The sequence below is a fragment of the Euprymna scolopes genome, chromosome 13 (assembly GCF_053919585.1).
Source record: "Euprymna scolopes isolate OS-2025 chromosome 13, ASM5391958v1, whole genome shotgun sequence".
Lineage (NCBI taxonomy): Eukaryota > Metazoa > Mollusca > Cephalopoda > Sepiida > Sepiolidae > Euprymna > Euprymna scolopes.
Genome location: NC_136494.1, coordinates 9,296,685 through 9,309,485, shown reverse-complemented (window position 1 = coordinate 9,309,485; position 12,801 = coordinate 9,296,685). Strand labels below are relative to the sequence as shown.

The 12,801-nt window shown below is 35.3% G+C and overlaps 1 pseudogene; it reads left to right on the top strand.

Annotated features, from left to right (window-relative positions):
* The first annotated feature begins 12,047 nt into the window (after window positions 1-12,047).
* Window positions 12,048-12,196, top strand: LOC145292577 (U2 spliceosomal RNA; annotated as a pseudogene).
* The last annotated feature ends 605 nt before the right edge of the window (window positions 12,197-12,801 follow it).

Below are 12,801 nucleotides of genomic sequence, written 5' to 3'. Positions count from 1 at the left end.
TATGTAAGTCATACTACTCGAATATTTAACGAGATTTACGGTTGTCATAACTTATGTACGTCACAGGTAAGATATTCTCTGGATTTTTTTTTCATGTGAGTACTATACCGCACAAGTACCTTATTTCTTGTGTAGAATACTATGCAAGTACCTCATTTCTAATATAAAGATGAAATTACTCGATGATTTTACATAAGTTTTTCATATGAGTAGTATACTGTACAAGTACCTTATTACTTGGATAGTATTTCTTGTACACATAAATACATTAACAAAGTAAGTGACCGTTCTATGTGCTTTTTGGAATATGATATCTATAGACATATACAAACATATACATTACATATAATTCATAATGACCAGTTAATTAGCTTTGGAGTGGATTCAAGACACAAAAATATATAATCATATACACATAATTAAAATTTTATATGATTGGTTAATTAGTTTAGGAGTGAATACAATACATACAAATATATAAACATTTACTAAACATTCGTAATGATGGATAAATTAGTTTATGAGTGAATCCAATAATAGAAATATATAAACATATACACATTAAAATTCATAATGATCGGTTAATTAGTTTAGGTATGAAGCCAATGCATAGAAATATATAATCACATACACATTAAAATTCATTGTGATCGGTTAATTAGTTTAGGAGTGGACCCAATACAAACAAATATATAAACATATACAAATCCTTAAAATTAATAATGATCGGTTAATTAGTTCAGGAGTGAATTCAATACATAGAAATATATAATCATATACACATAATTAAAATTCATAATGATCGGTTAATTAGTTTAGGTATGAAGCCAATGCATAGAAATATATATCATATACACATAATTAAAATTCATAATGATCGGTTAATTAGTTTAGGTGTGAATCCAATACAAAGAAATATATAAACATATGCACATAAATAAAATTCTATAATGATCGGTTAATTAGTTTAGGAGTGAATTCAATGCAAAATTCCATTACTTGGTCTATTTATCTGATTATTGGAATGTAACAAATAAGCTAATATATAATACTAGCAAAGATACCCGCGCATCGCACAGGACTTTTCTGCACACTCAGGTACGCGATTTATTGGCACCTTTCCAGTAAGTGGATGTTGTAAGAGGGATGTAAATTTCAATTCGATGCTTAAATCTTATCTAACACATTGAATACTGAAATCATACCACAATCAGATCATATCAGTTTTCATCATATCCTTTTGTAGAACTTTTCATTGAAGAGCTTCGTGGAAAACTACATTTCTGCTTCTTTGATTTGGAGCCAGAATGTAGAGTTTTTCTGAACTTCCTGTCCTGATGGAGACGTAGAACATACCGTGACTGAAGCAGTCTGATGCCAGGTCTATGCCAATGGTTTTAAACGTCTGACCTTGTCTTTTATTTATGCTCAATGCAAACCACACCTTCACAGGAAACATTTCTAGATAGTATAATTACAACAACGCCCCAACATCCCCCCGGTCGCCGCAGACATCCCCCCGCCCCAATATAAACAATTTTTTTTGGGGGGGGGTCAACGTGTGGGTGTTCATGTTAGGTTAAATTATCATAGAAAAGTGATCCCCACTTTATTGAAACTGACATTTCTTAAAAAAGTCCAAGGGTTCAGGAGTTCATACCATGCAAACGGTAAATTTGCGTCGGGTTTGATTATCAGATTTTGTGTCAGAAGAAAAAAATCGGTTTGTGTCAAAAAACGAAAATAAATGTCTGGGGCCATTTTTTTTTTTGACTCGTTTGGCTTTTTTTGGTGTTTTTTAGCAAATGCACGGGCGGCCATCTTGCTTGCCAAGCTGTAGTGATTACGTTGGATACTAAATGTCTTCAAGTATGAATAACTACTCATTTGTGCAAGAAATAAATGCAATATTTGTTCTCAGCGTCCCCCCAAACCTTTAAAAGTCGACAATTCAAAGGTGAATGCCGAGGGGTCGGTAAACTAAAAAAATACCGATTTATAGTAATAATTATACCATAGCGATGTATGTGATATGTATGTGAGTAAAAAATTATATATTTATATTAAATCTATATAATTATAAAACTCAAATGCCCTTATAACGGGTATTGTGACCCAACATCCGGTTTATGACTTCCGGTTGCGTATGCGCACATAAACATTAACCCATAACAACGTAAACAAATGAACATAAATCGCTTCTTTTGCAGATTTTGAACTGCGCACTAAAATATTAACGTTATTATTTAGAAATTATTATTTAACATGGGAAGAGTGGGGGGGTATTTTGCAACTATTCTGTATTACAACTATACTGTCACAATTTTCTTACAAATAAATCAACTTTAACCCGCTGACAACGTATTGTTTTACTGTGTACGTTTTCAGCGTCCCAATTGTTTTTTTTTTCGCGTTTAAATTAAAAGATATATCAAAATGTGAATTTAATTTAATAGTATTATGCTATCTGTTCAGTGCAAATTTACCTATAAGTATGGTAAACAAACCACTTATAGTTAAATGACTGTATTTTTTTTTTTATCAAAAATAAACAATTATAAACAGAACGATGAATTATATCGGAGTAAAACTACTAAATACAGTGAAAAACCCCCCGGATAACTCAACAATAACAAATAAAAAAGGTTTGTACTCATGAAGAAAGTGATCCAGACGTAACTCAGCGCATGCCCAGCTTTCTCCGGAACATGATGTCAACAGCCGGAATAAGCCGAGCGTCGCCGAGAAAATTAAGCCGTCTAACGAAACATAAAGCTGAACCAATAACAATGTAACACGATGGTTTTCAACATGACGCACATTCGAGCGAGTTGAAAATTCCAAACAGCAGACGACAATTTGGAAGAGGAAGAAAAGAAAATAAATTAGTAAAAAAAAAAGCATAGCATTTCGTACTTGCCCGTCAGAAAAAAAAACATGAATTTTACAGCAGTGAGCAGCTGGAAACACCAACTGGAGTCCTCGACTTTTGTCAAGAAAAAAATTACTGGTAAGGACGAAAACTTGTGCATCATGTGGACAAGGAAAGGTAAGCGATGGCTATACCTTTACATCATCCGGACTGGTACCTTTTTTTTGCCAAGTCTAGGCCTACAATTGCCATTGTGGGTGTTTGAGCGAGCAACACAGAAAGACCTTCAGTGCGAATGCGGAATACAATTTACACACCCACACCATTAATAAAACAACGGTCTGAGGAAACAACAATATCTGTTTTAATATGAAAAAAATAAAAGAAAATCTATCCCACACAGTTTTGTTTCAATTTTTTCTAGTTTTCAGGTTTTTCCTTAAGAAAAAAATTAAAAATAAAAATAATACCCCAAAAAACAAAGAATGTTTTCAATTTTTCTTGAAAAAAAAACTTTAAAAAAAAAACGTGTTTATTTGACTTACCTTTGAACCTTTTCTCGAACAAAAAAATCGGTCAATGTCAAGTTTCTTTTCAACTCCTCAAAAAACATTTTCAAAGGTTTTCGGTGGTGCTGAAAACGAATATCATTTAAATTTGGGGCAGATTAGTAGTTTTCATGATACGAAGAAATTTTTTTCAGAAAGTAAGGGACCACTTTCCTATATAAATTTAACGTAAAATGAGCACCCACCTTCTGGCCACGTAGTAATTTCTTCATATCAAAACAAATTTAACTGATATTCGTTTTCAACATCTCCGAAAACCGGCGCTGTTTTTGTTTTTTTTACTAAGATTCGTTCATTTTTTCATCTCATAATTTAGGACGTTAATTATGCTGTGAGTAAGTTTACAAAAACATACTTTGTTTTTTTCGTTATACAACTTGTATAGTTGTTAACAGGTGCTTCAGCAGTTAAATATTTCACAAAAATTCTGTTTACATTACGGGTCTCAACAGCCCCCTAATGTAAACAGAATTTATCTGAAATATTAAACGATTCTGTTTTAATGGTTTAATGGTTATAATGTCGGAACGTTACTTACGGAAAAAACGGTTAATTCAACTAGAGAAGCACCTGTTAAAAACTATACAAGTTCTATAATTGAATACCCACCTAAAAAACAACAAAAAAACGCTAATGTAAGCTTACTGACGGCAGTATTAGCGTCCTAACTTATAAAAAAATAAAAAAGAACGAATCTCTTAGTTAAAAAACAAAACAAAACAAAAACAAAAAAAAACAGCGCCGGTTTTGGGGGGTGCTAAAAATAAAAATCACAGTTAAATTTGTTTTATGATATGAAGAAATTATTAGGTGGCCAGGAAGTGGGTGCTCATTTTACGTCAAATTTATATAGGACAGTGATCCCCCACTTTTTTAAAAAGTAATTTCTTCATATCATGCCCCAAATCTAAATGTGATATTCGTTTTCAGCATCACAGGAGATACGTTGCGAGCCTTTGTTTTATCGTTACTTCCATAACAGGTGCTCGTCCGAGCTCCAATCCCTTATCTCCCCTCGCCGATCTTTCACGAAAAACACCCGTCTAGCTGAAACCACTGTCAAAAATTAATTTTCCCACTCTTTATCTGTGCCAAAACCAAAACGTAGATTCCATGAACAAAGCTTCTTTCTTAGAAGTGCACGCCTGTGGAACTCTGTTCCGTCTGCCTGTTTCCCACCTGACTACAACTTGGATGTCTTCAAGTCCAACATAAACAAATTTCTGATGAACCGCCCCTTAAGTAGACACTTTATCATATCTCAACATTAACGTACTGTACACGCAATAACCCTTATCCCCGAGTTGCTTCCGGGCCTTGATAAGTGGAGACCACCTTGTAAAAAACAAACAAACATAAAAAAAAACATCGAAAACCTATAAAAGTTTTAAAGTTTTTTGAGGAGTTGGAAAGAAACTTGACCAAAAAATCTTTAACATTATTTATCTAAAAAATATATCGTGCTAATGCAGAGAGTGATCGGATCCGCGCTATTTTTTAAAAATCGTATGTCCACGTTTAATTAAAGTTTTATGATATGTTTTTTTATTCAATTGTACAGAGTAGGTACAAAACACCCACCCCCCCATGTTAAGAATGGCTTTTTAAATAATAATATTATTTCAGCACGGATCACTCTCTGCATGAGTACCAAAAAATATTATAAAATTTTTCTTTACAGTTAATAAAATTTAACATTTAAGGTAGGTTTTCTTGTTATGCTTTCATCGGCGACGCTCGGCTTAATTTTCTCAGCGACGCTCGGTTTACTCCGGCTGTTGGCGTCATGTTCCGGAGAAAGCCGGGTGGACTCTGAGTTCACTCTCTGCATGAGTACCAAAAGGTTACTTAAAAATTAAAAATGAGCGAAAAAAGAAAAATTACCTCCGAATTAAAGATAAAAATAATAATTCAACTTAGAAGAATATTTCGAAATGAAAACATATCTATTATAGAAAATATTTAATAACGTGCTCAAAGATTTAAACTATCACAGTTATTCCCCTTGGTTTTCTGGTTTGAAAATTAAAAAGTTTCAGATTTACGATAATAATAAGTAAATTTAAGTTAAATAAAATATAAACTGAAATGAAAATAAACTAAATAATTATATTCTAAATTATATTTTTAAATAGTACAGTATTTACGAGGCTATAATGTCGAATAAGTAATATAATCGAGCTAATTATTTAAAATGATTTAATTTAATGTGATATGCTAATAACCATATCTCAGTCGATGTATATGTGATGGAAAGAATGCTATATCTAGAAGTTACACATGAAAATAGAAAAAGGAGCAGGCGAATTGGACATGTGGCAGCAAGAGACTTTTTAAGTGGTGTCAACACGGTAGGGTAAGGGTAATATATGCTTTTTAATAAATATTTTTTTAAATAAATTACTTTGTTTCATTTCACTCCGAGGATGGCCGAATCGTCAGTTGTGTTTAAGTCTATTTAATTTCAAAAAGTTACAATTTCTGACTTAGACACTTGTCGGTTAAAAAACAAATAAACAAACAAAAAAAAACACAGGCAACTGGTTATTAAAATATATTGTTTATTTTTGTAAATATAAGCTTTTAATTTTCAATGACAGATTGACAAATCTAATGGCGGCGTGACGGGGTTGTTGGTGGTGATGCTGTGCAGAATAAGGTGTTGTTAGTACCCCTTTCATGTCGTTGTATCGACTCCCTCTCTCTCCTCCTCCTCTGTATCTCTTTTTATTTTACCCAGATGACGACATTTCCATCTGCATTGTTTCCAATTCACTGACCAGAGATTTTTCATCCTAAAATTTGACCTCTCTTTGACGTCATCTCCCGGGGCTTGCATAAACGTTTGACCGACTTTTTTGTTTGCCGTCACTTGACCACATGAAGACCCCGCACGTGATCCTTGGTCACGTTTTCTGCCCAAATTTACTGTTTAAACTCACTCCCGGGATTCTGCTTATGCAAAAACTTTACCATTCTCTATCGAAAATAAGGAAGTCTAAAATATTAAACATACTCAATCCTCGAGGTACAATTGTTCATTTTGAGTCTCATGGAGACAGAGAAAATATTACGGTGCTAAAGAGTTCTCATTTATCTAGATGCCGCTACGTCATACGTCACATGATTCTTCAGTTCACTGGCCTTTTTCTTTCGGTAGCCACGCCTCAGCCCGATCATTAAACTGAAGAATGTCGTATTATTATTGTATGACATCAAGGAGGTTTGTAATTGGTCAAAACTTGATTAGTTCAAAGAAGTTCCGCAATCATTGGATTAGTCAGCTATATCCAAGTACGTGCTATTAATTTTTCAATTACCGACCCGGATTTCCATGATGTTAGTTTGGGATCGCACAACAGCTTTTAAAAAATACCTACCAGAATTACATACTTAGACAAGGCATCATGAGGACGGTATTTTTTAAAGGGGCTTTTCGTTGTTTTCTTAATATGTAAAACAATATGTCGCCCACCCTCTACCCCTTGACAACTGCCGACTCCAAACATCTTCAGGTTTGTATTTTTGCTTACGGCCTGTTTAGATGGAGAGACAGATATTTTCAAGAAGGAGAATGGCATTATAAAGGTTATGATTATTGAGGATCGAATCCTTACCCCAAAATATTCCTAGTCTCAAAGCGACATTGTATTAGGTCGGTGCAGAAGGTTTTGCTGATTGAAAATTTATTCTGGAAAATGAAAAATTGTGTTTTTTTTTTTTAAATCTTTACTCATAACAATAAAGAATTTCGCTTGCTACTACTTGATTCCATCTGTCAACGAGCTTTTAAATGCCTAAATTATTAATCAAATCATGTTCAGCCTTTTACTGAGATGTTATCAAAATGTCATCTAAATATTTTGTAATTCTCAAAATAAGCGATAATCCGAAGGGGGTAGGTCAGGAGAATATGCAGGATGAGACAAAATTGTAACAGAGCGCATATAAGCGCGTACGAAAATATCAGCAGCCGAACTATGGATAGCAAGTGATTGTATTAGCAGCAGCAGCAGCAGCAGCAACAGCAGCAGCAGCAGCAGCGTTTGAACGCGTATGCAAATTGATAAGTGTGTCTGAAAAAAAAGAAAAGAAAAAAAGACACACTACCTGGGCGGAAAAAAAAGTCGGAACCGAAGAAGATAGACGTGAAAAGTGAAAGTGAAAATGGGCTGGCTGTGGCTAGCTTGCGGTTGGAAGAAAGAAAAACGCTAACAGGCGAAATTGACATGTGGCAGCAAGAGACTTTTTATGTGGTACGGGAGATAAACGGTAATAAATGCTTTTGTTAAAAAAAAAGTGCCGATTTTTTATTTCTTTCCAGTTATATTTTTATAAAAATATAACGGCTACCTTGTGTGTATGTGTGTGTGTGTGTGAGTTCCTTCTTCATAGGTTCCGAAACGGCCGAGCCTATCTTTTGCAAATTTCACACAAAGCTAATTTATATGTCTGTAAGTGTTCGTGACTATGTTTTATAATGAAATTAAACCGTTAAGAATCGAAAATCGAAAACATCCGATCTTAAAAACAGTCTTTCGCTCTTATAGATACAAAAAAAATTTTACAGAGGAAGATTTTACGTTACACTGTCTAAGGGTATAGCGTAAAGTATTGGCTTGTAAAAAATATTATGTTTTTATCTATAAGAGAAGAAAGACTATTTTTAAGATCATCAAGCCGAAATATCAGCTGGCGTGATATTTTTAACAAACACGGACGGGATTTAATGAACGACATTATCATTATTATTTTATTATTATTATTTATTTATATATATATATATATATATATATATATATATATATATTTTTTGCAAATTAGTCCGCCGGGCAAATTATTCCTCGTATTATTTAGTAATCAATCGAGGATTGATTTTATGATAATACGTACACAATCTGCATAAATTAAAATATCAATTCCGTCCAGATTCTAGAGTTCGGCAAAAACATTCCCGAGTTTGACTAGATATGCCTGAAGAAGGTCGAAGGTTATATCGAAAAAAAAAAACGATAACAACAGGGTGGAGCGATAAAATTGCCACCCTAAAGAAAAAAACACTACAACTTTATTTGAAAACTTTTATTGAAGAAATCAATTCAGGTAAGTTGATTATGTAAGAGAGTTGACATCTATTCAATGTAGCCGCCTTCAGCCTCAATCACCGTCTCGTTATGGGTCCGGACCTGGAAGCATGCCTTTTCCAAAAGCGGCGGCGGGAACTCAGCAAATACTCAGCGGATGGCAGTGATCAGACTCGGAGGTCATGTTGGTGATGTTCTCGATGTATGATCAAACAAAGTAGTCCAGTAGGTTCAGGTCGGAGGAGGAAGGGCCAGTGAGAGAAGGATACAAATTCGTAGCACTCGTTCTGAATCTAGGCTTGGGTCTCTTTGGATTTGAGTCCTGCTGCTACTACAACCATGGTCTGCCAGCGGAAACCCGATTGCACCAGGGGATCACCACATTCTTCAGCACATCCGCATTTGGTGTTTATTTCAAGCCGACTTCGAAGATGTGTGGTGGCATGATGTGTCCCTCACTTGAAACCAGACCAAAGACCATAACCGTGGCCGGAAACTTCTTTTTTATCACCCTCGGAATGTCCCTGTTAATCAAAACAATCCAATGATGTATTTTGAGGGTGCTTGAAATAGTCCTTTTAGAGGGCACCGGAAATAGTACTTGGATTTGTAGAGAGCATGTGTTGTACAGCGGCGCATCTCCGATCTTTCTCGTTGAACAGTGTGTCACTTACAGACATGATAGAAGGCTCCTGTCACTCTTGGGATCTGTACACAATTGGCCAACTAGTAAATAGGTTGCAACAAGAAAAGAAAAACGGTTTTTATCAAACGGAAATGGAATCATGTCTATGGCGACAATTTTATCGTTCCACTGTGAACGAATTAACGTCTTGGGCCGAAATCACAGTGTTCGTCAGATGCTGCACTTCATTTTTTTGTTCTCTCTCAGTGGAGGAGAAGTCCTTCACGACTGAGACAATTTTAAATTTTTGTTTCTTTTCTCCACGTTAAAAAACGACCCTGGTGTCTAACTCTGTCCCGTGGGGAGACATTGTAAATAGGAAGAATCGGCATACCAACATGATTTTGCTAAAGTATATACCATTTTAGAAAACGTTTTTAAGAATTAGTAACATATGTCACACGTGTCTCTCATATCAGGACTGATAAAGTACGTTTTTTTCCACATTGCCCCTCGGTATATCTAGATTAGCTGACCGACATTTTGTTAATGAATTCTACGGCGGTTGTCATTATAATCGCGACTCATTTTCCGGCTAATTAAGTCGCTGATCTGTTACGTATAAAAAGTATGAACATACATAATGAAATGAAATGAGCTTAAGTTAAGGTTATAAGTAAAGAAGACTTAAACTTGTTTCAGCAATGTTGATCCCATGACAGGACATCAGGAAATTACACATACATACATTGAAGAACTACTTACAATCACACATACACATTCTTATATATGTATACACCCACACATTGAGCTTAAGTTTTGCTTTTGGAAATTTGCTGTGATACATTATACTAGCTTACCCGTAACCTGGCGTTGCCCGATAGAATAGATTAACTAAAAAAATTCCATGCCCAACATTAAACGATTGGGTGCGAACGCAGACCCCACAATATTAAAAGGAAATCCTCAGATTTTTTCTTTCATTTTGAGCAAGTGTTACCTATTGTTAATATTATCACAAACAGCATAGTTGTTAATCACTAACCATCCGAAACCAGTTTTCTCGTAGATACCTCGTACACGTAACTCAACTTGTGTATACTGATCTATGGTGGTCAATTGAACAGGATTAAGTTAATTTTGCTTCATTGTATGTTGTTTCCAATTGAAGACAGATGTCGTCTGTTATCCACAATTTCAAAATGAAAATTGTCACGGTTGAAAATTGATCATTTTCTTTTAATAAAGTTGTCTGGTTAGACAAAAACAAGTGCCTTTTTTATTTATATATTTTTTAGTTTTCCCATAGATATTTCGTTCATAAAACCACTGCCAACGATTTCCCCAGCTCTCTATCTATCTCTATCTGTGTCCAAACTTAAACATGGATGCCATGAACAAAACTTCTTTACTAGAATTCCCGCCTGTGAAACTTGGTTCCACTGGTCTGCTTTCCAGCTGACTACAATACAAGTCTAACATAAATAAGTTCTTGTTGAACCGTCCCTTAAATATTTACATTTTACCAAATTTCCACTAGTAACGATTACAACGCTATTGTCCAATTGATTACTGTGCACATATTAAATATTATCCACAAGTGGCTTCCGGATCTTGATAAAAAAGTTACCTCTTTGTAAAAATGTAACCCCGCCTGTGTAACTTGATAAAATTTATTTGACTTTATTGTATGCTTTTCTAATTGAAAAAAATATGTCGTCTGCTATCCACAATTATAAGATAAGAATTGCTGGTCGAATTACTGTTGAAAAACGAACATTTTATTTCAATAAAGTTGTCTGATTAGACAAAAGCAAGTGCCTTTTTTTAATTTATATTTCACTGAAATTCGAAACAGCGGAACTGGATTCGGCTATATCCGTTCGTAGTCGGAACTGCTTGCGTTACGCATGCAAATCTTTGGATGCCTATTTGGCAAAAGCACCACGTTTTCAAGTTAAATTCAATATTTAGTCGCGTGCAAGTGACTCTATAAGTCACTTCGTCGGTCCGTCGATCGGTCGGTCGGTCGGTCGGTCTGTCAGTGGGTCTCCATTTTTCCCCTTCACTCCTCACATTAAAAATCGGCCTCGTGCCTAATTTGCTCGGTGGGGGAGCAAATAAATACCAAACCCACATATAAGACCTTGATCAATGTAGGGGCAACCCTTCATGCCAATTGTCCCTCTCCCGCTCCCATATCCCACCAACTGGGAGCTGGTTATCTCCCCCCCTCCCTCTCTCTCAACATTAAAAATCGGCCTCGTGCCTTATTTGCTCAGTGGGGAAGCAAATAAATATATCTGTTCCGGCTGATACTGAAGCAAAGACCATACATGGGGGACAACCCCACATATAAGACCTTGGTCAAAGTAGGGGCAACCCTTCATACCAATTGTCACTATCCGGCTCCTCTACTCCCCGGGGAGTTGGTCTCCATTTCCCCTTCGCTCCTCACATTAAAAATCGGCCCTGTGCCTAATTTGCTCGGTGGGGTAGCTAATAAATACTCTTTTCTTGGTCTTTTGGCCAAGATCAAAGTGTAGTATCTCTTCCGGCAGATACTGCAAGCAAAGACCATATGTGGGGTTGCCCCCACATATAAGACCTTGGACAATGTAGGGGAAACCCTCCATACCAATTGTCACTATCCAGCTCTCCTACTCCACGGAGAGCTGGTCCCCATTTCCCCAATCTCTCCACATTAAAAAACGGCCTAATTTGCTCAGTGGGGAAACAAATAAATACAAACCCCACATATGTAGGGGCAACCTTTCATACCAATTATCACTATCCAGCTCCCCTACTCCCCGGGGACTTGATCCTCATTTCCCCTTCACTCCTCACATTAAAAATCGGCCTAGTGTCTAATTTGCTCGGTGGGGGAGCAAATAAATACCCTTTTCTTGGCCTTTTGGCCAAGATCAAAGTGTAGTATCTGTCTTACTACATGCTGTACTTATGTTTGTAACTTTGTGATATAAAATGGAGGATCACTTTTCTGTTTTAATTTAATGTAAAATCATCACCCACTTTACAACCAGTCAGTCTGAAAGCCATTCAAGTCATTCTCCAGATCATTCAAGTTGTTTTTGAAGGATTCCAGTTATTTTTAAGCATTCAAGTCATTCTTAAGGTCATTCAATTCATCCTTAAGTTCATTAAATAATTCTAAGTCATTTACTTTTTATTTGTTTAAGTCATTTCAGCCCATTTTTCGGTCATTTTAGTTTTTCTTTAAAAATTTAATGTCAATCCTACATTCACGCATTTATTCATTACATGAGAGCACGCGACTAATGGCTATCAGCCTTGTTTTTAAAAGCATTAAGTGTTTCCATTCATGTAGCTCTTTTCCAATAAAATTAAATGTAATTTTCGTTGTAGAATTTCCGTTCTCGCGGCATTGTTTTATGAACTTACATTTCGACCGTGTTGAAATAACAAGGTAATAATTTCGAATCCTGTTTTTAACATGTTAAGTATTTTGTACATTTATTTTACAATATAATAAATAAAATATACCGTAGGAATTGCATTTAACTTGAAAATCCTATTAAAGTATAGCAGCGTCCGTAAACTCCACAACTACTATTAATATTAAGTATGAAATACTGGTAAGATTTATTTAGAAATGAGTAAATATTTTCT